This window comes from Onychostruthus taczanowskii, unplaced genomic scaffold, assembly GCF_017590055.1.
Source record: "Onychostruthus taczanowskii isolate IOZ18803 unplaced genomic scaffold, ASM1759005v1 scaffold20, whole genome shotgun sequence".
Taxonomy (NCBI): Eukaryota; Metazoa; Chordata; class Aves; order Passeriformes; family Passeridae; genus Onychostruthus; species Onychostruthus taczanowskii.
In genome coordinates this window covers 4812823-4839417 of record NW_024499240.1, presented here as the reverse complement: position 1 = coordinate 4839417, position 26595 = coordinate 4812823, and the positions used below count along the sequence as shown (strand labels likewise).

Below are 26595 nucleotides of genomic sequence, written 5' to 3'. Positions count from 1 at the left end.
AAAAATAGCTGAGAATCCTCCTGTATGGAAAACAACTCAGCAGCACTGGCTATAACACCTATTAAATATTATATGAAAGATTAGTAGACTTCCTGGCAGAGCATAGTAAAGTATGTGGGATTTGACTGCTCTATAGCAACAGAGCACTGAGAGAGGGCATTTTGTCAAACATTAATATGAATCTCGATCTGCTTTTCCCTACATTAAATAAAAAAATGTCAAGATAAATATGGCAGGAGTCTATGTCTCCACACATTAATATTTTGGGTGATAGCCTACACAAAGCATCTACAACACAATAGCCTTCCCTATTTAACCAGCAAGCGAGCTGAAGGTACAAAATTTCCCAAAGCACCAGAATGACTTAACCACACTGCATTTAGAGCAGTAACATAGGCATTGCAGAAACTGCACTGCAGTGGCATTCAGTGAACCCAGGAACATAATTTAAAGATATAAAGCATTCAGAAACAGCTACCTAAGTGCTGTGCCTCTTAAGAATCCCACTAGAAGCATAAGACAACTTGGAGCTACCATGTGAGGTTAAGATCTATCTTTACCAATACTCCAACTCCAATAAGAGGGTGATTAAATGAAGATGACCTCCTATTTCAGCACAGTCCTAAAAAGTAGAACCACGATGGTGAAGTTCACCTTCGCAATGACAGCACATGGCAAGGCCAAGCAAATGCCAACTGGGACAGTGCCAGGAGTGATCTTACAGTAGCATTAGAAGCTTCATTTAGTTGTCCAAGGTATTTCACTCAGTTGTCCAAGCAGAAAGCAGACTGGTCAAACATGGGCCCAGTGAGGCAAGAAGAAAACTTGTTTCCCTGATTACACACTGGTAGACAGCCCTTCCTCATGGACTGTGAAGAACAAAAGTAAGATCAGAAGGTATTTGTCTTCCAGTGATTTTTAATTGCTTGAACTTTTCCTGTTAATAAAGCAATGTTGCTTTCAAAACCTTTTCATAAAATTCTAGCTCTTCAGTCATTTGTTAGCACTCATTTGTCACATGCTCCTTAAAAATGCAAAGCCTTCAGGAGGAGCCTAGGAAGGAAGTATCTGAGATATTGTTAGTGTCTGAAGCCAGAACTAATCAGTCCATGGAGCCTCGATAATTGTCAGGTTGTTTTACAGCCCATCTGCTAAAGCACTACCTAAATGGGAATCAAATGCCTACAAAAGCCTGTCCAACATGTTTGTGGAAATAATAGCCAAAATTAACTTGGAATGTTGCCATGCACTTACATAAGGTCAGGGCATGATGTGGTTACGTGTCGGTACTGATATTTATTCAAGTGGAATAAAGTGCTATTCATGAGCTAAAAGCCAACCCAATGTTTTATTCAGAGTTAAAATGCTTTTTCCAAAGAGGATGGCTTTTCCAAAGTAGTAAGTGCTGGGCCAGTTCTGTTTGGTTTAATGTCAGTGGCAGCTTCTGAAACAGCAGCCATAACTTCAACCATTATGCTGGGCTATCCAGGGCAACTCCAGTCCGGCAAGCCAGCGCTGTCTCCCAAGGACAGAAGTATGGCTAAGGGTGAGCAAGCTGGCACAAAAACAGGAACTTGGGTGCAAAGGTTACTAGAGATAGACAAGGCTCTCCTGGCTATATGGGAAACCACTAAAGAAAGACTGGGAGGAATTTTAATTACAATTGCATTATAACTAAAAAATTTATTGTCCAGCAGCATCAAAGGGACTGTATATTCATCACAGGCCTCCATTCTGTCCAAATCCAGCACAACATACCAGGAGCAGTAACCAGTAACACTTTGGTTAGACCAATAATTTAATCTACTATGTGCATTTTTTTTAATACATTCTTACTGAGCTATTGCTATTCCACAACATTACAATTTAAATTACAAGGGTACATGATACATACAGCTGATATTGAGCACCAGCTGTTAATGTTAATGAGGTACTACTGCGTATGTCTCATTACCGGGCCATATCACCAATCATATACATTTCCAGGAGAACCAGCCCTACAAAGAGGAAGACAACCAGCCCAAGGGGCATTGCAATGAAACAGTAAGAACTGGCCAGATTCAAAACACTTTTGTGATGTGTTTTCCAAAATCTATCTTGAAAATCGCTGAAAAACCAAGTCCCTCCCTTCTGTGTCCTTTTAAGGTGTGACAGAAATCCCCAATATTAGTAAAACCAAATCTACTTCTTAAAATCAGGAAGTCCTGAGAGAGTAGAGGAATGAACCCACTGAGACTTTCATGTTAGCTATAGAAATCATTGCAGCTTCACCTGTTTCTAACCTTGAAATGATAAATAAAAGTTGTAACAAAACATTTTTTTAAAACGTTTTTCCCCCTAACATCATAACTGCTACTTCAACAAACATCTCACACACTGAGCTTTTATTAGGTACTACTCTATCTAGTGTACTTCTCAAGGAGTTTAAGTCAGTAATGGATGTACTTATTCAATACCACCCTCCTGTAACCCTCTTAGACCCTTTTTCCTCCCTACTATAGTCAATCTTCATTAGCACCTAATTACCTGTATTCCCAGCTATACAACTTTGTAGCAGACACTGATGATACTGAGTGGCAACACACAATGTTAGTCTGTTTAGACCTCTTAGAATTCCCTTTTTGAAGAACCAGCACAAATCCTGATTATATCCAAGCCCTTCACACCTTCCCGTGCAGCCCATGGCTATTTGCCATGGTTCCACAACACAAAACATTCCACACAACAATGGCCTGTGCCCTGCCAGCCACTGGCTCCTACTCCTGTGCCCAACATGTCATCTTCTTGGCCAGGTCTGCAAAGGTTGCCATACCGTGAACCAGGATCAGTGAAGAGATTTGTGTCTTTTAGAAACTGTCACACAGCCGAGAAAGAACACCCAGAAAGGAACAAGGCAAGTGTTGAGACAAAATTTGCCTCTGCTCTGTAACATGAGAAACTATCTACACTTCTCTGCATAGACCAGTTAGACGTTTATAAAAGTAACCAAGCATAGTACAAACCTCTAAAAAGCAACACAGCACTTGGTTTTGCTTTCCACTGTTACATGAAGTTGTTTTTACATCTTAGAAATTTAAGTTTAGCAGCCCTCAATGGAAGCAAAGATGCAAATGTATGTACATACTGCATACACTCTACTCCATACTGCATTTCAGAATACCTCACTGAACTGATTTAATTAACATCATCCAGAAAAGAAAAACATAACATGAAAATGATTCAAGACGTATCTGTATGGTCTTTCTTCTAATTAAAAACAATTTTTCCACAGAAAGAAAAGCTCAAATGACAGTTGACTTCTGTCTGCCTTGAATTTTCATGCAATGTCTCATTGTCTCAAATTCTATGAAGATGAATATCCAGAATAATCAATCATTCCCAACTGTCTTCCAGATCATGAAGCACATAAAAAACAAAACAAAACACCGACTGCAGTTGCCACCCATAGTGCTCTGCCTGTCTACATGGCTGGGAGAATCCAGGTACAAGAGGTTGCCCAGATATCTCACTTCTACCACCTTTCCTAGTTTGGAAGACAGTCCTTGGGAAACAACAACAGCTCTTCAGTCTTTATTCTTTCATTTTACAATATTTTCTGCTGTTCTGTTTCTAATAAAAAGTCAGCACACAACTACTGAGACAAGAAAATTAGTGAAAGACCTTCACAGGAGCCCCACACTGACACAACAGACACAGTCAAAGGCTGCTTCTGGAGTCCTCTTGAGAATTATCTTAATTCTCATGAGCTCTAACATTGGATTACACTACTTACAGAGGCAAAGGTAGCAATATCAAACTCATACACACCAAATGGAACAGTCTCCTCTCTTTACAAAGCGCTATCAAGACTTTCAAACTCCCAAGTGAAATTAAACAGATTCAAGCTGTGCTTCTTTCAATTTCCTGATACTCTACTCCATGGTATTTTCTGCAGCAGACTGATAATAAGTGTTCCTAACAGTGCTACAGTATCTAGGTAACTGTACACTGAGTCTACCCATTACTTTCCCTCTCCATATGGACTGTCCTAGAGTATCCTGTAGAGCATATAGTAATATCTAAATATTAGGCTGGTCTTCTGATCCATCAGAGTATAAAAATGGACAGGCATTGGGACTCAAAATCTTCCTGAGAGCAGATTTCATCAGCAGCCATTTACTGGAATTTAAAAACAAACAGAGGCAGGCAAAAATAACAGTGCAGCAGCTGCATGGGTCACAGGTACAGCCACCATTGAATGACCATAAATCCAGCCTCCTGGTTTTGATATGGAGTTGCCCAAGTGAGGACCTGGGGTTTTATTCCATAATTTAGAGCATGTGCTCTTATTTATTTCCAAAGAAGAAATTTAAACTGAATCTGTAGATGCATGTAGCCATCTTCAGACTATCTCTAAGGATAAAAGTGGTAATGAATGTATCTAAAAATCATCTAACTCCTTGTCCTCCCCTGCAACTCCCCCTGAAGCACTAACTGAATAATTTGCCAATTAAAAACTAGACAGTACACAAGTTTGCCAGCATTCATTTGTAAAAAGACACAGGGCACCCATTTTAATGCTGCAGTCACATTTTAATCAAACATTAATCTTCAGAGGTCTTTGAAGGGAGGAGATATGCTCTCTTTGACAAGCCAATTCTTAAAATAACTTTTTTTTGCTTTAGCAGTTAACAGGTCAAATGAGAATGCAGCAGGCAAGTTATGGACTAAACAGCACTTTCAACAAAAAGGACTCGGCAACATCAAGCAAGTGTCAGAAAGCACAAGCTGAGGGGGATGGGACAGTAAGCAGGACATGCATTAACTTTTTAAGTTTGCCATTGTCCAATTGTTTTTGGATATTGTGCATGACAGCGCAGGTCATCCACTGGAGCAGGAACCTTCAGACTAGGGGCTGCAATAGCTCAATGCCTCCTTGAAGCCGAAGTTCCATGAGGAAATGTGACTTGATCTAATTTTGGAATCTGGAAAAAAGACAAACATCAGGAAGGAAGTTTAAAAAATGTTTAAGTCCTTTCAAAGAAAGAGGAAACTCAAACCAGATAAATTCAAATAGCAGTAAGTCACCATCAAACTGCTGTGATGTCTCTTTGAGAACAGCACGTAAGAATTGCTCGTACCTCTCTGAAATATTTGAGACAGGGAGCAGGAAGTCACTACAATCTATGGATGGGTTTAGCCCAATGGTTTCCAGTTGTCTCTGTATGTACTGCTAGCTCAGACCTTCATTTGTGTACAACACACACAGCTCTGCTATGTGTTCACAGAGCTCCACACTTTCCATTTCAGACACTCCTATCTAGAGAATAACCTTTGTAACAGAAGGCTGGAATACTCCAGACCCCACAGACGATTAAAGCTAACAGACAGGAGATCTGTCAAGAAAAAAAGAATCTTAACAGAGGAAATTACTTCCAGATAAAGAGATAAACCCCTAACTCCACCTGAATTCTTCAGTACTGTGCATGCACTGTCACTGAGAACAACTCTCTGTAAGGGCCTGCAGGACTGCTTTGGTCAATAGGGGTACTCAATATAGCCTCACCCATAACTTCACCAAACAATAGGATCATAAGATAAGCCAGTTCCTGTGATTCACCCAGTAAACATAAATCTCTGAGGGACTGGTTTGCTGAATCAATTATCATTTAACATGTTGAGTATTTAAAAATTACTGGATCACAGTATTTAAAAATTATTGGATCACAGAATTATTGTAAACACAAATCTCCAAGGGACTCGTTTGCTGGATCAATTACTACTTAACATGTTCAGTATTTAAAAATGATTGGATCACAGAAGAATGAAATTAACACTTTATTAGCCAAGTCCCAGCTATAGAAGAGTAAATCCTCATTATGCCCTAAAATGGTCTAATTTATATTACAGGGTTTTTCATATGGGTGAAGGATGCATGCTGACCTCATAATGATGCCAGAGGGCAAAGGTTTTCTCCCATTCTCACTTCGTCTCTCCTGTCCTCTTCCTCTTTCCCCTCCTCCCTCCCTCCCACCCCTCTTTTTCTCTGAAAGCCCTGCATAGAACTAATAGAGCCAGAGGAAAGAGGGAAGATCGGCACAGCAAAGAGGGCTACTACCTCCTCCTTCCCTCATCTCTTCTCCTCCTGCACAGTGGCAAGTCAAATTGTAACAGCAAAGAGAAGGAAAAGGAACCACATAAAGCATTTTTAAAACACCCATTCTGAAATCTTAAAATTATCAAACATAATTGAATGGAAAATAATTCTAGCTAGTCTTTTTTAAAAGAAAGAACATTGGCTTCAAGCTCTACTCCCACTATGGGTATGAAATAGGTACTAGGGTCAATGACGTTTAACATACAAGTAGAGGGAAAAATCCATATGCTGATCTTCTACCATACTGTGATTACAGAACTTCAAGTACAGCTTCTCCTATACATATATTCTATAAACTTCAAACGTTTCAGTATACACAAAGGCAGTCTATCCTCTTTTGCTTTAATATGCTCCCACACTCCTGTGATCAATACTGAATTCATAAAGTAAACAAGGTCCAGCTGGGTAAATAATGAGAACAAACACACCTTAGGAAGTGGTTATTTATCCTAAATCAACCCTCAAATAACATTATACACTGTTTCTTGGAATCAATGTAGTGCTGGAATTTCACATTTCTTCATGTCTTCACCACAAGTGCTAATTATAGAGTTCAGCTGCTGCTTCTTCTCTAAGTAATTTAGCAGTGTTCTCATACAGGCTATGATGCTGTCAACTCACCTATATTTTCAGTTGAGTAAAGTATCTCACGCTTCCCGACTGGGGTGCTGCGCAGTGCTGCTGTATGGCCTTTCAGGGAAAGCAGCAGTGAAGCCCATCAGCAGTCATATTTCTGCACCACCAAAATCCTGTGCAACCATGGTGCCGTCAGTCTGTTAATTTTCCCTCTGACATGTGCATGTCAGCGCTAAATCTCTGCATCTGTAAAACACTTTGGGATCCCTGACGAAGAAGGACTCTATGCAAAAGGTCAGATGAATAACTTTCTCCTTGAGAAAAACATTGTAAGATAATTTAAACAGACATGCAAGTCTAGCAATCCGGAAATTCTCACAGCTGCTGTTTGCTACCTAAACTCAGTGCTGCTTAGAGTCATGTGTGTTCACATGATCTGCTAAGCTGGGTGCTGGGGCTGTCTCTTGCTCCTGAACTTTTTCCTCCTGCACTTTACAATCAGTGCAGCAATGCTTTCATTGTGCAGTGCTGAGTACATGAGTGGGCATGTAAACAACATATGATGGAATTTCATTTATAATGGTTTATATTATATGGTTGGTTTCTATTCTTCTAAATTATAACTATTCTGTCTTTTATTACCATTTCTTCAGGAATTGAAATAAACTCATTAAAATTTCAGGATTTTTTTCTTTTCAAAACCAACCCAAAAACTAGATCTTTAGTTTTTGGTCCTTGGAATTTAGACTGAGCTTTGCCTTATATGGCAACCACAGGGTAAGGGAACCATATATTCAATTTTCATTTTCTCTAGATATGAAAATAGGTATACTGATTATCTTTAGGGAGTATCTATATCAATTTTACTTTCCCAGGATTCAATATACAGAGCATACCTCATAAAGGCTATAGTGTTTTCAAGAGCTATTTAAAGGCTTCCTGTGAGTAACAAACAAAACATTAACTCTCTGGAAAGACATGAGGCCTACAATCTGAAACTCTGATGAACACTTCAGTGATAAGCATTAAGAAATGTAAGTATTCATTATAACAATAACATAACCCATCAAAGTCTACAGGTCAGCCAGTTTTCTATTTCTGTGTTGTAACAGGAACAGTTGCATCAGCACAGGGCATTACTGGAGAATTAATGACTAGCTGTAATTAATGGCCCTGGGCTATGCCTGAGGCAATCAACTCCTCCCATCTACTCAGTAATCCCAGGAGATCCTCTAGTCTCCTTTGGAACGCTAACATCTAGTGTTCAGTAAAATTCTCTCTACACCAAATTTTTGTGTTTACATTATTTGGAGGACTTCACATACATACATGAATAAAAATACAGTCAATTAGGGAGAGCATATTGGAGTAAAAAGCAGGACTAGTGCCTTCAAAAATGAGTTCAATGGGAACAAATGTTTTCAGATAATAAAGAATACAAGTGGGCTTGAATTTCTGATCACTTGCTCTCTATATTTGAAGTGAGAGCTATACTGCATTAACAGCTTCCTGTTAGTCTTGCAGTGTTTTCAGTTCTTTCAGAAAGTCTGTTCTACACCCCTGCTCAAGCACCGTGTTTTGCAACACCTCACTCCACTACCACTACTATCATCACTGCTGTAAAAATGTAACAGAACCTTTTGCATAGGTGCTAGGCACTTTAAAAATTGGTTATAATGCATGTACAATAAGTATAGTAATCATTTTAGTCACCATTGCCATGAAGTTATTAGCACACTACAGATCTTACTTTGAAGTTTAAAAAAAAAAAGCAGTGATACGTCATGTGTTATTTCATTCTCTGCCACAGTCTGTCTTCGGTTACTTTTTTTTAATCCATACCCACAAACTCGCTTTGCAAACATTTGCTGACTGCCTTTTGGCACAGACAGCAAACATATTACAGGCTTTGAGCAAAAAAAGAATGGACCGTTCTTCCCAGGTGCACTCTGTAAAACTGCAACGGAGCCTTCAAATCTGGACCCTGGATATTCTCTTCCCTAGAAAAGCCTTGCACTGAAGAATAATCCATTTGACTGAGATACAATCTGGAATAATGCCATGCACTACAGAAGTAATTCTTGACATAACTAGCAATGCATGAAACAGAGGCATCTCTGCTGAGCACCACATACGAAGTCTCAGCAAGATCAGCTCCACACTTATATTCAAATACTCTCTACTAACAGCCTACCAATAATTTAACAATCAGCAATACTCTTATTACATGGTATAAAAAATTTTGTCTCGTGTGTTTAAGCTTTCAGCTTGTTTGGATGTCAAACACTTTTGGTCAAATTCTCCATCAAATGCATGCAAGGGCTGTCCCAGTAAGGTCTGTCTGGTCTGTGCACATAATCTAATAAAAAAGGACAAAGCTCTGACTCCTGTAGCCAAATGATGAAAATTTTCATTATTACATTTAATTTTTTAAAGACATTGAAAAATCTAACCAGTGTGTGCTCCTTCAATGACACAGATCCAGTACCAGAACATGGTACTGGCTGTAACATTTTATGAATTATATACCAACACAACAAAAGTAGTAACAGGCATGGACCAGTCTTATTTGCTACCTTGTTGTTTCAGAATTGTCCACAGATTACTTCAATATTAAAGCATATCCATACCACAATCATCTCTATTATAAAACGGACCTGGCAATTTTATCATCACTCATCATGGCCTGGGGAAAATTATGCATTCATGTACAATTATCAGTTTTCCATAGCCTTTCACTATCTGCAGATATTTTTTGTAGTGATGGTGGTGCTACTGAGATGGTTAACTTCCCCTCAAAAACAGATAAAAACTGAAATGACAGAGTTTCTGGCAAGAGAATTTCTGGCAGATGAAGCAAAGTAGGAAATACAGTTCCTGATATAAAACAGCCCACTCTATCTCATCTGAGAGAAGGCTTGCTGCCTGGGTATTTTTCGAATGAAAAATTGCCAGGGTTTAAAACAACTGAAGCTTTCCTGTTATGAGAATTATGTGCTTTACAGATCATGATAAATCCTGACTAAAATATGAAAGAGTCAGTCTTTCAAACCGTTCCTCTCCTTCAGTGAGGTTACATTTACAGTTCAGTGAGTGGACTTGGATTACAGGGTCCTTCTTCACTTGAAGAGACTGAGAATATTTGTATATATTGCATGAGCAGCATTCAAGCACTGAACAAAAAATATAGGAAGTGTCTTCCTAAAGAAATTACTCAGTCACTCAAGAATTTCCCTTCTATTATTCCTCACACCTTTCTTTCTGCTTCCTTCCTTCCTCCCACCACTCATCATCTGTCCCAGTAAAATCATGCCAGGTTATTCAATGGCCTTGTTATCGTAAGAAGCTGTTATGGTACATTGGTATGCTGAGAAATGGGGTTTGATGGTTTGTGGTGAAAAGTGCAACCTGATTCTCCGTCCCTTCTGCTGAAAGTTCAACTGGAGTCATTGAAGAAATATAAAACAGAGACAGAAACCTGGACTTTTAAAAAGATCACTGGCAGCCCAGTACTGTTGAGTGGGAACAAGGAACAACCACCCCATACTACTTTCTCTGCCGAAGGTGGAAAGCTAATTGGGACACAGCCCAAGTGTAGTATGACAAGTCACATTATAACTTCTCCCATGGCCTTAATCTCTGTCACTGATGGTAAAGGTGAATTCTACATTTTATTGCTCACTTTTTCCTTTCAGTGATTGCTCCCTCCATCTTGTAGTTATTTGTTTAGATTTTTAGTGCATAAAAATCCTGGCATTGCTACTATGGGCTCTGAGCCATCTGAGCAATCTTCTTTAAATACACTAACACATCATCCATATGGTTATCCAATATGTAACTGTTTACTTTCCAGGATGATCAAAGAGGCAATAAAAACTGTTAAAAGCTTAACAAAACTTCACAAAATACTGACACCCTAATTAGGAGTCTGTGATTTTCACAACATACCAGAGTTTTAGGTATCAGTCTGAACGATCCCCTTTTTGGACACACCTTCATTATTATATGTCTTTCTTTAAAAAGACTGAAAGATTAGATAAGTGGTTGTCCTAAGGTTGACCTGTTTGAGACCACTGTAGTGTGTGCCCCAATAGTCTGATACCATGCAGTTCACTATGCTCTGGAAGATATTCACTTCATAGACAACAATTAGAAAGGCTGGAAAGACTATCTGAAAACTAGGAGAGATACCAAGAAAACCCCTTTCAAGTATGATATTCCTCAGTAGCTTAAAATTTTTTCATGGTTTTCAACAGAGGTTCCAAAATTTTGTACAGGACCCAATCGAGGTATAGTTTATTTTTCATAAAAGCTCTAATTGGTACTATTTCTTTTAGAGTCAATTTACAGATAATTTTTTTTCCCCTTTCAGAGATTCCCTGTTTCCCTAGAAGACAATGATATTTGGATGAGAGATCACTTTGTTGAGACAGTAACAAATGTATTCTATTCACAGCATGTGCTACACTGTCTGAGGTCAAAGTCACTTATCATAATCTTCTAAGCATCCTTCTGGCAGCACCCGATGCTGTTGATCATGGTTCCTTTATACACTGTAGCTAACATTTTATGCCAGAAGTTGGTTGTGAGTATTCCAGACACAATTCTGTAGATAGATTAGTGATTATTGAACTTGTGGAACAAATCAATGAGCTCTTAGGCCTGCATACACATAGGGAGATGGAAGCTTTTTACGCATGCTTTAAAGATCTACAGTTCTTAGGTCTCTCGGGATACTTGCAAAATAGTGCCTCTTTCTTTATCATAAGTGACTAAACCCAAAAAGGACTAGGAGCAGCAGGAGGATGGAAAGCCATGTCATTCCTTTTCCTGGCCAGCAGATTTCATAAGCTTTGAGATGGGGACACAATATACTCATAGCACCAATACAGAAGTTGACTCTCTCTTCTATCATGGAACTTGAAAGGTCTCTTCTTGGGGCAATACAGTTTCCTTTTGCCACCAATAGAGATAACAGGGGTCAGACTTTCAACTTCACGTGGAAGATGTACTGTTCTGTAGACAGAAAATGAAGAAATTATATTCAACCAACACAGTTTAAGCCCCTATGTCTGTGTGCTTCCCAGGACGGCCTCTTTGTGTGTCATGCCACCATAGGTCTCATGCTGCTTTATGGTTTCAGGCCCTGCCTTGGCAACTTCGGTTGGCAGGAGATTTTCCACTGAACTCAAATGTAACAAGAATATTTTTATGTTGTTTTCCCAAATATCATAAGTAGAAGCAAATTCAGTATGCTGAAATTGGCATCAGAAGCCCCCTGCAGCTCTGAAAGTGCAGGTATTAGTGTCCATTAGCACATTTTAAAGCACAAGAAACTACTTAGCATAAATTTATTGACTAAAACTAAAGGTGAAAATTAAGATCATGTTGGGAGTCTAGCGAAAGAGCTTTACAAGTAATAAGTGAAACAGGGTTACAGACTGACAAACACAGAATTTCACTCTGGAGGAGGAGGGTGAGCCTTGTCTTGTCAAATGGAAAGTTCATCACAACCATATCCAGCCCACAATAGACTTTTGTCTCTTCAACTAAAAATGAGACTTTAAAAAAGCAGTTACCTAATTCCAGTTTTGTCGTATGCATTGCAATTAATTTAGCATCTAATTTAAGTGTGACTGCATTATGAAACTTCACAGAAACACACCGAACCAAATGTTTGTTTTAAGATCACATCAACACAACTACAGAGCATCTTAGCAGATACAGGACTTCTAACTCTTCAGAATAACTTCAAAACAAGGGAAGCTACTTGTTTAGTTATCTTTGTAAATCCAAATAATCTGCTGTTCCAATGAACACAGATGACAGAAAAAAAAAGATGTCTTTATTTCACCAACAGAAGCCCAGCTCCATTAAGAGGAGCCAGACTGATTATATTACTCTGTCACATGTGTAAAGAGAGTATTTCAAAGAACAAAACATAGGAATCTCTGCCATGGAGTTGACAACTTAAGACCACATTGGGTACATTAGAACAGACATAACAAGATCAAAGAAATCACCACATCACCATTCCTCTTTGCTTCCTGTTGCTGTACAGCCTTACTCTCTTTTTGAGTTTATTATTTTCTAAGTCAGACTGCTGAAGCTGTGGGTTCCCAATGGTATCTCTGCTCCAGGAGCTAAGTACAACTGAGGGCCTGTGTGATCATCCATATGCACATTTGTACAAAAATAAACTCCCTACTTGGTCCATGTTTCATCTGCCAGTTGGCTACGTTGGTTATTTATTCTGCTGGGAAGAATGAGCACCCTTTCTGCAATACAGCTTTACCTTCCCTCTTCTCTATTTACATCCATCAGTCCTGTAGGAAAGTTGCAACTACTAACAGGTAAACCTTTTGTTTTGGCCAGGACCTAAAAAAAAATACCTGCATTACAAAATCTGCAACTGGCCCATACTCTGAATATTTGCGGTCTGTGAAGGGGATAACAGCCACACAACTATCCCTACATTTTTCAATTGCCACAAAAATAAACCATTTGTAAACACACTCATACAGGCTGTTTCTAAGCCTCCTGCTACTATATTTGGCCACAGTTACAACACTATAAAATAAATAGATGTTGCTGTGTGTCTTTATAACTACTTTCTCAAGGTCCTATCATAGAAGTGCCTTTCACAACTCCTTTTACATATTTTATAAATTCATTTGTTTAAAGCCACTTTCTTTCCCTATAAACAAGTAAATAAATATAGAAATATTAGTGAGTATTCATAAATGCTTCCAAATTTCCCTTGCTTTCAGACTGCACAGCAAGATCTGCTTTGGGCTTCCCTGCCTTTTTGCCTAAAGCCATGAGAGACAGCCTGAGATTCCACATCAATAGCTTTTACTACACATTTTTTGCTCTTAGAGCAAAGCATCACCTTAACATCTGAACAATAAAATTCCACCTTTCCTTTTTATTTTCCCATGCATTATTTAAACATGCTGCTCTGAATTCTGCAATTAGGATGCTCCTGGGTAGTTACAATCAACATCTTTAAAGTAGGATACAGCAGAAATGTGTACTCTCCAGGATAGTTTCACACATTTGTTTGCTGTACAGTAGCCTCAATTTAAATATGATAATCTAATTTAGTAAAAATGAACTGAAATCAGATTTACTGCAAAAACTTTTAAAATTTAATTTTCAGACTAGCAATCAATGCTTATTCAGTTTTCATCTTATCCCTGCCTTCCCTTTTTGCAGATGCTTAAATGACACTAAATTAAACAATTGCACAAATTTTTAAAAATGTAGGGAAATTACCATCTGCACTAAATTCATGAATAAAAAGGTCCAGATAAATCAGTCTTTATGAGCACTTTTCTTAACAGAAAAAATTTACAGAAAGCAAAAATTCTCACAGTAAAAATAATTTTTTAAGATAATTTTGAAACAGAAGATGACAGAAATTATAAAGGGAGATCACACTATCATCTCATTCAAAACCTTACTCAATTCCCAAAATATAACTTACAGGATTAAATATTAAAACATCTTCAAAGAAAGAACTATGTTGAGACGCACAGCAATAAGCCCATTAGTATTCACAGACAAACAGTATCCAAGAATTATCTGCTTAGTATTACACTCCATTACATTTTCCCTAAATCTATGCAAAATAAAAATATACTCTTGTAAACAACAAGAATTGCAACAGAAGGAAACAAAAAAGGAATCTTAAACTTACATTGATGTGTTATCATAGGCCGTGCACAGCAAGTAGCCCTAAGGATACATTTTAGGTTTTTTATCCATGCTCCGTTCTTGTTGCTGATGTGACCACTTAGGCACATGGTCAAGTTGCAATCAGCTTCTCTCTGTGATGTATGAGAGCTGTGCTGATTTATCTCGTCCTTCTGCAGCAGATTAGCACTAATGTTTCTGCTTCTGTATCCTACCTCTCTTCAGCATAGACTCTGCGTTATCATTGGCAATCCGAATTAAAGAGCCAGTGAACAGAACACAGGTTTTTTTTTTTCTTTCTGAAACCATTGTAAAGCAGGTAGTCTCACACAAATAGAATCTTTTATCCACTGAGCCTCTTTTTTAACACTTTTGGCAGGAACAGTAGTCAGAGATACAGAAGAATGGTTCCAGTAAGTGTGCTACAGTCTTTTAGTGATTTATTCTGTTAAAGGGATATTCTCCTATGCAGAGGGCCCTAGGCAAGAGATGGTTGCAGTGCAGCAACATTTCAGTCAAAACCATGGGGTCTTCACTTTGTAACACAAAGGTATTGTGTTACACACAGTGAAACTCTAGTTTATCCCAAAGAAGTGGACAATGTGAAATTAATTCATGCAGACAGGGTTTATGAGAAAAAAAAAAAAAGCAATTTAAGTGCCTTATATGTTAAAGGTATTTAATATATAAACTGATTAAGTTAAAAATTATTTCAGTGCCTTACAGTGTATGCATTCATTACAAATTCTCTCTTTTTGCTTTAGGATTGACATATTCTACACGATGGGATTGGCAAATTCAACTGTTAAAAGTATTACAAAGAACTGAATGACTGAGTCTTTTTGTTACTATTTTCACTTTGCAGTAAACACTTACTATTTTAGCAGTAAAATACAATTTTTAATTCATTATATTTTCAATTCAAGACACCATGAGACACAGCTGTTTAAATTTTCATTAGGACTTTGAAAAATATTTAGGAAAAAATGAATGTCTTAGACCATCTAGTCTTGAAAATGGGAACATTCTGCTCACTGTCAAAATCACTCACATCACTGCTACTCTTTCCGATCATAGAAATATTTCTGTTTTTAAGAACCAAATGCCATACCTGAATATTAAAAAAGAAATATGTGCTGTTTGAACACTAGCAATATTTGAACAGCAGAAAAATTCTAGCTTTTCATAAAGACCTATTCAATGCATGTCAGCATGCATTTTTAAAGAACATTATAGGGATGGTCTTACCCTAACCAGGAAAGAAAGTGAAACTGAATTAACTCATTACTTAATAAAAAGTGCTAAAACAAAGGACTATGTTTGCTCTAATATGGAAGTCTAATGTGGTAACATCCATTTTTAAGTGCTTTATAGATTATACACATACTGATTTTTACACCTGCCACAGGGGCACAAACCTTGGGGACAGAATGTAACAAAGACCTAGTCATTAGCAGAGAATTTGTTCAAAGGCAGTTTTAGATCTTGGTGTGGGACTGCATGAGACTACTTCAAGCCTCCCCAGCCTTCCTCCTCTTTTTGTGTGTTGTTGATAAGGAATTAAATGCATGACTGAAGAAGGACATCCAGAAAAAGTGACAATCTCCTGAGGGAAGGTGTGTGAAAAAACAGCTTTGAGGCATCCCAAACACTGAGTCAACTGGCCATTTCAATGAAGGGCTGATGTACCTTCAATTCCATGCCCTTCCAGCCTTCAGAGAGCAATTTGTAAATGCTCAGTAACCATCCTCTGGTGTTGAATTTGACAAGTCTCTGTGTGAGAGGTGCCTACCACCAGACAGTCAAAGAACTGAAAGTCTCTGTTTCAAGAAAGATGGAGATTGGTGCTATGCTTCCATCTTACTTTAACTCCTCCTCCTCAGGAGTGTGCTCATCCAAAGAGCAGCAATTCTATATTCACTTGTCTTCCCTGGGGATTAAAATTCCCAACTGCCATGTCAGGACACAATCCTAAAAAACAGCTCTATTCCACTAGCAGCTCTCCAGTTAGGAGTGTTCCTCCCCTTCTCTGGAGAAACATGCTACAATACCAAAACAGAAAGATTCACTGCATCAGAGAGAGCAGAATGATGTTGACCTCCCTGACAGGACTCCACCAACAAAACAGGGTATGACATGGATGTTGCAAACAAAAGTGGAAAGTGCTGTCACTTCTGAATGCAAGGATCAGATGCAAAGACACTTTTTTCACTAAGAACTGAAACAAAATTTGGATCCCACAGTTTCACATATGTCTTTGCTGTACTATGAAAAAGGTATTTAGCCTTTAGCCTGAAATCTTTAAATCTGGTGTACAAACAGTATTACAACTTCTACTGCAGATACACATAGAATCACACTAAAAAAATCAACTCCACTTCAAACATGACCATTTATATCATCCCCAAACTCCTATCAGAAGTTTGTTTGGAACCTCATCATTCTGATGGTTAGAAAGAAACTTGTGATGTACACTTAAAGGCTCAAGCTGCTTAGTACCCTTTGCTCCTGAGCAGCACCATGCTTTAACAGTTTACATGCCCTGAATGGTGGTCTTGTGTACTTACAGGCACCAACCAAATTCCAGATCAGCTTTCACACCAACAAGACTAACCCAGACACGTGCTTTTATCATATAAAACAGACAGTCCATCTCCCTCCCCACTGTAGTCCTTCTCTTCACCTCTCCCTGTTTTGAGTTCATGTCTTCTGAACCCTGGAGAGCAGAACGACATACAATGTTCCACTTGGACTGAACACAAGAGTTCATTTTGGTAGACCAAACAAACTGTGGTTTTAATACATGGTGCAATAACATGTAAGCGTCCTGCCACCTTATCTTCAGCAGCTAAAAGCCACATATTTATCTATAATGAAATTCTGACATATATCAACATATTGGGATGTGTTAATACGTATTTTCCCTGCTCTACTACATGAGGCCACGAAGTTAGGAATTAACACCAATCAGCATTGACATATGTAAAGTGCTTATGGATGTAACATTACCGCTGGTCCCCCTGTCTAACTCCCAATTTTTTACTGAAACATCATATTGGTTTGATAACATAACTTCCAGTTCTCTGAAAAAAGTTGTTTCCCTAACTATTCAGCAAGCAGAACTAAGAATACCCATTGTGTCACTGTTTGCCACTAAAAAGCATCATCTCTTCTTTCCAGGCTCCACTGGTTTCCTTAAGTATTACACACAAGCTATGCAAACAACAAACTAATACTCCAAACATGCAGGATTATACGTATTTCTACAGGAAAATACTCAAGGCAATTGAGAGTGTAAAGTCAAACAAATTTTCATCTATAATTGAAAACATGCAAGTAACTTTTAATTAAACATTACTCCTCTACTGAAAAAAAACACATTAAAACCCTACTAAAAGGGAAGATAGCTAATGAGAAGGGGGAAGTGGGAGGGGAAGGAGTGAACAAAACACTGTTTTGTGAAGAGGGTGTTGTTCACAAAAAAAATATTTGCAAAGCAAAATTTTAAATGTATTTGTAACTTATTATTGATTCAAAGCCCACATGAATTTCAAGCAAACACACATGCATGTAAAAAATTCAGGCTCTCACAACCATAAATAAGAGACCAGAATGTTTATTTATGCAAGTAACTGGTTTGTTTAAAATGTCAAATATTAGATTAAAGCAAGAAGGAAGAATTTTGGAGTTAAAATTATCAACAATATTATTTAAAATTATCAACAATATTATTAAAGATTAATATAGCGATATCTAAAATCTAGTAAAAACTATACACAGAAAAACCCTAAGCCATTCCCCAGAATTTTTAATCCACAGTTGGAGGCCAATCACAGAAAGGACACCTAGCTGCTTCCTTAATCAAGTTCAGGAAGAAAAAGCAAAAGCATAGTAATTATACACCATGTTCTACAGAAGCTGCAACGTGCAACTTTACATGCACGTGTGTTTGCTGCATTTTGGAGATCAGGATACCAGGAAAGGAAATTCCCCTACCATTTTGAAATGATACTCGGATTAACAGTATGGATACCTACATAAAATCAATGTCTTAGAGAATTCTTGTGTTGGAAAATATGTATTCCTACTGTTGCTGGGGCTGGAAGCATTTGCAGTACTTCCTTTGCCTCACGCCTTCCCATAACATTAGTGTGCAAAGTTGACAAAAATCCACTCAAGCATCAATACTTAATGGGCTGACTGGTAGCATATATCAGTCTTGAAGTTGAATATTCAGAAAGTTTAGAAGGCAGAAAAATCCACATTCTCTTGTTAAAATAGGAAAAGTCTCTCTCTTAGAATAAAATTACACCAAGTACCTTTTGTATATGAGGTCTGATGCAGGTAACACCCTCTATAAGGGAACTCCACGTAGCAGATGTATGTAAATACATCAGAAAATGAAAAACAAAAATGAAAGTTTTGATGTGAATTTCTATTACAAGCCCAAAGCATATAAACTTTCAACCATACCACAGCAACAGCATAGTAAATGCCCCAGCTAGTACAGGCTCAGATTGAAGTGTAGCTCTTCCTTGATAACACATTATGTAGAATGGGTACAGGAATTAACTCTGCTGCTGCATCAATGTATTCAGACATATCTGCTTAATTGTCTACACTTCTACTACAATTCACTCCTTTAGCTCTGCAGGGCAAATGTGCTAAGAAATACTAAGTGATGGCATAGTTGTCACCACCTTTAACAGTGCAAGAATTATTTCCTTACTTCTTCATGATTGCTGGCTATCTAGTAAGACCCAAATGTCACAGATAAACCTAAGGAGAAACACCCAATAAACCCTTAAGCAGAACCCAACAAAGCTTCCATTAAATGTTAGCAGGAACAGAAGTGACAAATGCAGAAAGAGAAACCATATTAATAAATCTGTGGAAGAGACAGACACCAGAATACTGAGAAATGACAGCAGAAAGAAAAAAGGCATTTGAAAAATGTTTCATGTTCCAGAGAGGATACAGGCTTGAAGGGTATTGGCAGAAAGGAAGAAAAGAGAAAATAAGTCTGTACTGAGCTTTTAATCTTTCCTTAATTGTACTGAGAGGCTCCAGCATTATCCCCAGAGAGAATTAAGAATAAAAGACTAAGTTACTCAAACAAGTTCCTTTATAACAAGTCCTTTCAGAACAGCATGACTTCTTTGAAGGACTCAGTTTCTGAAAGATTAGGTCACACAAAAATCATATTGTAATTCATGTTTTTATTACACTAAAACCAAATTGTACCTGATTCCACTAACCTGAACTCGGGAATGTCGATAGGGTTCTGTGGGAATTAACAGAATAGAGCTTGCTTGTCTATTTTGCTTAATACTTCAAGAAAAGGGTTTGCATTGGTAGTCACAAAAGATATTTTTAAAAGGTCAAGAGAGTGGTGGTATGCAAAATTAAACAGAAATTACTTGGGAAGTGGTCAGAGGTTAAAATGTCAGCAAGTTGAACTATATCAGTTAAGTACGAGATGCAGGACAGCAAGGTTTCATTTTAAATGCTTATTATTGATCACCCTCAAACAGCTGTTATATAAGCCTGGCTTAAAGCTATGTACAGCACCTAGAAAGAAAACCGTATTTTATCAATGTAACTTGAAATTAACAGAGGTAAAGTTCATTCAGAAGATATTTAGTGTGTAAACTGTTATTTGTGAGTTTCAGCTTTCTTTCAACTTCTTCACTTGGGATTTAACTGTGCAAGTATTTTAAGCAGAGTTCAGAGGAAATGCACACTAATGGTCGTACCTAATCAGGCATGGGATAAAGGATAAAGAAACCGAGCCTTAGGCACTACAACAGACTGATGGTATGAACCCACATATTCTGCTAAACCACTGATTTCAACAACAGCCTGCAATAGAAATACCAGGTGAAAACACAAATTTTGTGAACACCCAATTCATGACATAGAAAAATACATGGAACACGTGCCTTAAAAGGCACCACATCTTGTGTGATGTTCTTCAATATTTGTGGCGTAAACAACTATTCACCAAAAGAAAAATATTTATCCATAAGCAGACTTTCTTCCATAAATCCCTTTGAGATTTAAACATTTCTGAGGGCCAGCAGGCCCTTTCACATTCCTGGTGAACAGATTTCTAGGAATTTTGTAGCTCACTGAATTTATGGAATTCGAGCAACACCCACTAACCCTGAGAACTGTAACTGCAGGAGTTTTACTGCTCAGATTGAAATGAGGAATTATTCAAGAGCAAGCACATGGACTATTTGGGGTTTTTTTAATCTCTTTCTTTTCTTGATATGTCAGACTGGCCATAATCAGCAAAGATGACAGGCTGAACCCTGTAATTTTTATTCTCTGCACAAGAGAGATATTCCATATTTAGGTCTTAGTTTTTTATATCTTCATTTTTAAGTGTACCTGAGGGATGCTGAGAGCTCGTAAGGCTTTGATATGACTTCCCTCAGTACTGGGCTGACCATTGTGTTAAGCACCCCTGAAGTACTTAGGCACAAAATCATTTGAGGGATTCCAGCCTCTTGCTCTCACATTGTATCACCTGTGTCAGGGGCTAGAAGGAGTTACAGAAGGGATAAGGCTAAAGACAATTGAACGCTACCGCCATCAGCCCGTGCTGCATATTATACAAAGAGAAAAAAGCAATTAGTAATTACCTGGGTTGAAATATCACAATGCTCATTGATTTCAATATGGTAGTGTTTCACCAATGGATGAAAAGCAGGGAGGAACCAGGCTAAGGTTTCTGATAATCACAGAACTCTGATTATGACCAGGAAGAGGTATCTATGAGAACTGTACTATCTAATGCAAGCAAAGGCCACTCTTCTTTTGAACCCATTTATCAATCCATATGCCTAAACAATTCATAATGTCTGAGGTTTAGCTTCTTTTAAGTTGCCGAATACCCATTCAAGAGAGTACTTACTAAAAATAGAAGAATTTACATTCCACTAAATAGGACTTGTATGTTTCATTACTCTTGTTACATGAAAGTGAACATTTTAAAAACACTTTTACAAAATATTTCATAACTACACCAGAATAAAAAGGGATAATACATACTGTGATACAACAACCTTACTTTCAGCTTGTGTTAATCTGTTTAAGATCATCCACTGCCACAAAACTCATTGTCAAAGATCTCTACATTTTTTTAATGCTGCCAGGTTTCAGCTAATGCATTCTTAAAATGTAAATATTAAAACATATCCATTGATCCAAGAAATGGTATCAGATAATTGGCCTCACCCATAATATAGTACAAAGCAGAAAGCACCCATTGAAATGCAGAATGCAAGCACACACTCTCTATAGAAACGCCTTGGAGGAACACATCACTTGTATCAATTGCCATAAAGCAACTCAGGCTTCTAAGGGATTACTATTTTTGTCAATAACCTGCAGACTAACAGTAATAATAGATAAACCTCTATTATAAGGAAGAAAAAGTACAATTCATCTGAAAAGAGACAAAGGCCTGAGATGATAACTCCAACCAGAAGATCAGAAAGGGTCCATCTCTGAAATAACCAATTTAAACACACCGTGGTTAAGGATGGCCTGTGTTAAATTCAGAAGTTGAGAAGTGTAAGCAAAGCCCATGCAGCTGATCACTTTGGTATTCACTTCAAGGCAGGAACGGACACTGTCAACCACAGCTAGAACCAAAGCTCCAGGCAATCTGACACAGAAGTTTGACAAGGCAAATCTAAATTTGACTTGTAGCATATACACACACAATACATATTAGATACAGAGCAGATTATATATCCACACATATCTGAAAAAACATAATTCTGTTAGGCTTTTTTTTCTCTCTGTGACAGAGGAAAATTAGACATACATTTGATAGTAAAAAGTATATCTGGGAAAAAAGCCAGAATCTATTTTATAAGCTTCAAATGTTATGATTCTTCTGAAAGGCATTTTTACTTAACAAAAATGAACTAATGAAAGACCAGAAGTTTGTTTCCTGAAGCATTATTCATAGCCTCCCAGTTGTGTTTTGCAATATATGTTTTTGCCATTTAGCACATCATGCTTAGAGATACCACATTTAATAATACAATCTGCTGAGGATGAAAAACATTTTCTTTGCTAAAGAAAAAGCTGGTTATAGAAAGTGCAAGTTTGGCAGTAAAGCTTCCAAGAAAAATTGCAGCCTGAAAAACACCTGCAGACTTTAAGTGTATACATTTCAGTTTGTCAGATGTTCTTCTGTAATTTAAATATTTTAAGAATCAATCAAAATAATTTCCTTTCTTGGAAATCAGATGAATTAATATTTTTCAACTTTACCTCTAACCATAAAATATGAGAAAACCAATAAAGGCATTGCTTAGCGGGGAGACTGACATGCTTTCTGGATGTTTCAATTCTTTTTTATCCAAGAAACAACCTCAAATAGTCAAGCTTTCTGCAATATTATTTAAGACCTTTTGAAGTGCTAATGAACATATAAGCATTTATATGTACTGTAGATGGGAATGACAAGTATTTCTGCCCAGTGTCTAGTATAACAGGATTCAACAGGGGGTTCGAGATGATGTCACTGTATTACAGTGATACAGAACAGCACTTAAGAGGATGGTCATGGTAGGATGGCTTAAGTGAAGCCAGATCTACACAGTCCTACTCCACCTCTGCATGGTGATCAGGGACAGAGTCACAAAACGCTGCCGTTGAAATAGATTCAGAATAAATCAGGAGACTGAGATACAAATCAGTTGTAGGGATGACACAAGAACATGCACCAGGAAAGTCTGTTGCAGAGAGGCACGAGGAAGGATCAAGACCTTTCCAACCAGCATGTTATTTTCCAATATTTTCAGTTGCTTAAGAGGTGTCTGAAGCCCAGTGACTGTCACCTTAAACCAAGGATAACAACAAAGAAAGGGACACTCTGAGTTAAAACTAACTGGGTCTTCTCCAAGAATTCTGCCTCATGGACAATATTGAATATCATAATAATGACACAGTAAATAAGCTGAAACAGAGCAGACAATTACCAATTATGAATTTTTCAGTCACAATGTCATTATTTAGCAAAGGATTTATCACAGCAAGACTCTCCCAAAACACTTTCACACTTTCATCAGTACATATCATGCCAAGGGAAATGCTGCATTACTGAAACGAAAAATCTTGCTCCTAGATAAGCTTTTCCACTGCCAATGGCCAGGAAGGTTACCTTAAGAGATAGACTGCCATAAAACACTGTTCACAAAATCTGCATCTATCTTAAAAAATGAAGCAATTAATACAAGCAAATGAAAGCAGCAGTCATTGTGGTGCTGTGCTGACAAACATGGCTGGCTCTGATGTATGATTGGCTCCCGAGAGTTAAATGCTGTTTCATGCTCATTAAAATCTACTCTAGCAGACAGAGCATCACTCGTTAAAATTAGAAATGTCTGAAAAAGCAAAACAAGAAGATGAAAACTAAAACCATATTATGATGATCAAAATCAATGTAACTGCAGTACTAAAAGCCAGAATCTGCTCCCATGTAGCTCCTCATGTATTAAATCAATAGTGCTGTATTCACTTGAAATATGTTCAATTCATACCAGCAAAACTGGGAGCACTATCTGGCACTTTTTTTTGTATAATAAAATTCCGGACTCTTTCCCTGCTACTCACTTGCACGCTTTCTCAGTATTAACACAACATATGAAGGTGGGATGTTAGCTATTTTCACAGCTTTGCTCACATCTAGCCAATTCTATGTTTACTGTCATATTCTAAAACTGGGCACAGGGATTTTTTATATTCTTCCTCCTTCCATGTTTTCCTATAGGAAAAAAAATCTTGCCTACCATCACTTCATTTTTCAGTCTCTCACACTAGCTCTGTGTCTTTGCATAAAAATTTGCATTTGTCATCAGCTGAGATTTGCAGACAACATAAGGCAACAGATTCCACACACTTGGGTCCTTTTGATGCCTTAAGTTTTAGCTTTTATGTTTTTCAGACCAGTACTGCTTTAGTGTATAACTCTAAAACTCCACAGACTGTCAGCTACTGTTCTCCCATCTTATTCAGACACAACAATTTCTCTTTAGACCTGAAACTCAAGGACACCTCACTTTCTCAGGCACCAAAAAATATGTAAATAACAGTGAAGTAAGGGAATGTGACTCCATTACCTGAAGCTGTAATTGGACAATTAACCTCTGATATGCAAATAGACCAAATTTATATCTGATGTACGCTAGTCATCCATCTTGGGTGCAGTCTCTGCAAGACTCCTGCACTGCCCAAGGTGTACCCTTTGAAGGCCTTCCAATAAATACCTACCTTTAATTCTGTCTAGCCACTGTTCTAGGTAGCCTCCCCAGGCATCACTTTCACATCTCTCTTCTGTATTGTATTCTGTATCTGATAACATGGAATAATTATTCTTTATTCTGACAAGATGGCTATTTGGGAGGTTGGTGAACATAGTATTCCAGGTACATTGAAAATGCAGGCTACCACCATTTGATCACTTTTACATTTCTCAAATAAAATCCCATTAGAGAGACAAATCATCAAGGAATCATTTGAGCAGTCAATGGAGACAGTGACATGAAGCGGGTAAAGACAGCCAAGTGTTCCATGACCACCTTTTTATACTTTTGTGGGTCTCCAAGCACTTCAATATTTTAAATCACATGATCACCCATCCTGCAAAGCTAAATATTCTGTATTTTATTAACTGTAGTTTTATACCTCTACTATGTTTGCCTATGGGAAATCAGTAAATCAGGGCAGAGACTTCTGCAATTGATTACTGGGCAATAAACGGGCAGAGTGGTACACCATAAATCAAGGTGATAGTTTAGGGGCTGGACATTAATCTGACTCTTTCTTTGATTCCCCCTTCCAATATTTCATTTCTCAGATCAAATTTAATCTCTCACTCAAATGAACTGGAAAGAATTTCTGGTATGGAATACTCATTGGTAAAAAGGTATATTAGCAAGTACTGACATTTACATGAGATTCCTAACACGCCTTAAACACACTGAAGTGTTCAGGAGCCTACCAGAAAAGAAGCAAGACCATTCTCATAGAACAATGCAACATGTATTTTCCAACAGCCTAAGGCAAGGAAAAGGCTGCCTCTCCGAAATGCTGCCTACTGCGTTACACTGCAAAACACCACATGAGATGCAGTAACCTCCTTTGATAAAAAATGCACTTACAGTACGACCAAATGGATAAAAACAAATTAAAATCCTTCCATATTTATTCTCATTAATGTATTTTTACATGCCTTCATAATTCCTACAGCTATAATCCCAGGATATAAAATGAAGCATAAAATTATATTATACCTTGATATGAGAGGTGTTAGTAGATAGACCTTAAAGTGACAAACTGATATTCCATACAGATTATACAGAGAGCTGTGGTCCCAATTCTGATGAACTTAAGCATTATTCAGAAACCCTACAGAACAGTGCTACAGCACCCCCTTTCACACATGTACTTCCTACATGGCATTCCAATAAAATGGTGTGAAACTTCTGTTCTGACATATCTGGTTTTAAACTAGCTCATTAAAAACTAACACTCACAGTGCTCAGAAAACAAAGGGAGTAAGAAAGCTGCTTCTCCCAAAGCTATCATTACAGAGCAGCTCAGTCTGCTAAAGGCTACTGGATTAACAGCAGATGGGCAAAATCAGGAAGCAAGTTACACTACAGTTTATCAGTTTACAAGATGTGCAAGTGCTGCTGAATAGGAATTAAAAAAAATAAAAAAACAACTGACCTTATAGGGGCCAAGACTCCCTCTCTCCAAAGTCACTGCATACTGAAGTAATAGCTGTTCTTCATTTACTCAAGTGTTTCTCAAGGCATGTTCAGTAACTTCTAACACAGTCTTACTCCACACAAAAGGAAATTGGTTATTTGTATGTTATCCAAGGAAGGCTGAGTAATATACTGCAGTAGGAAAGACCTCTAAAAATAAGTCATCTGTCAGCAGATTCACTCCCTTCCTGTCTGGGTTTGAATCAGTTTGCAACTGCATGAAAAGACAAAGCTCGAGGATGAAGTATGGAGAACTTCTGTAATGATCACACTGCTCATATGCATTCATTTCCCTCCTACTCTGTTTAAAAGAATCCAGTTATTAGGGGTGGAGCAAGGTAGTGCTCAACAGGATGTGCGTGATCAGAGCTCCCCATGTGTAACCTT

The 26595-nt window shown here is 37.8% G+C and overlaps 1 protein-coding gene and 1 long non-coding RNA gene across 2 annotated transcripts in view; both read right to left on the bottom strand.

Annotated features, from left to right (window-relative positions):
* The window catches only part of RAPGEF4 (Rap guanine nucleotide exchange factor 4), a 144105-nt gene that overhangs the window by 91545 nt on the left and 25965 nt on the right, over nucleotides 1–26595 (bottom strand). The window lies entirely within an intron of this gene.
* Nucleotides 4552–7046, bottom strand: LOC121335481. The gene is made up of 2 exons (XR_005952577.1): nucleotides 6758–7046; nucleotides 4552–4964 (listed from the first exon to the last, which is right to left on the bottom strand). It is a non-coding gene; the product is annotated as an uncharacterized LOC121335481 (long non-coding RNA).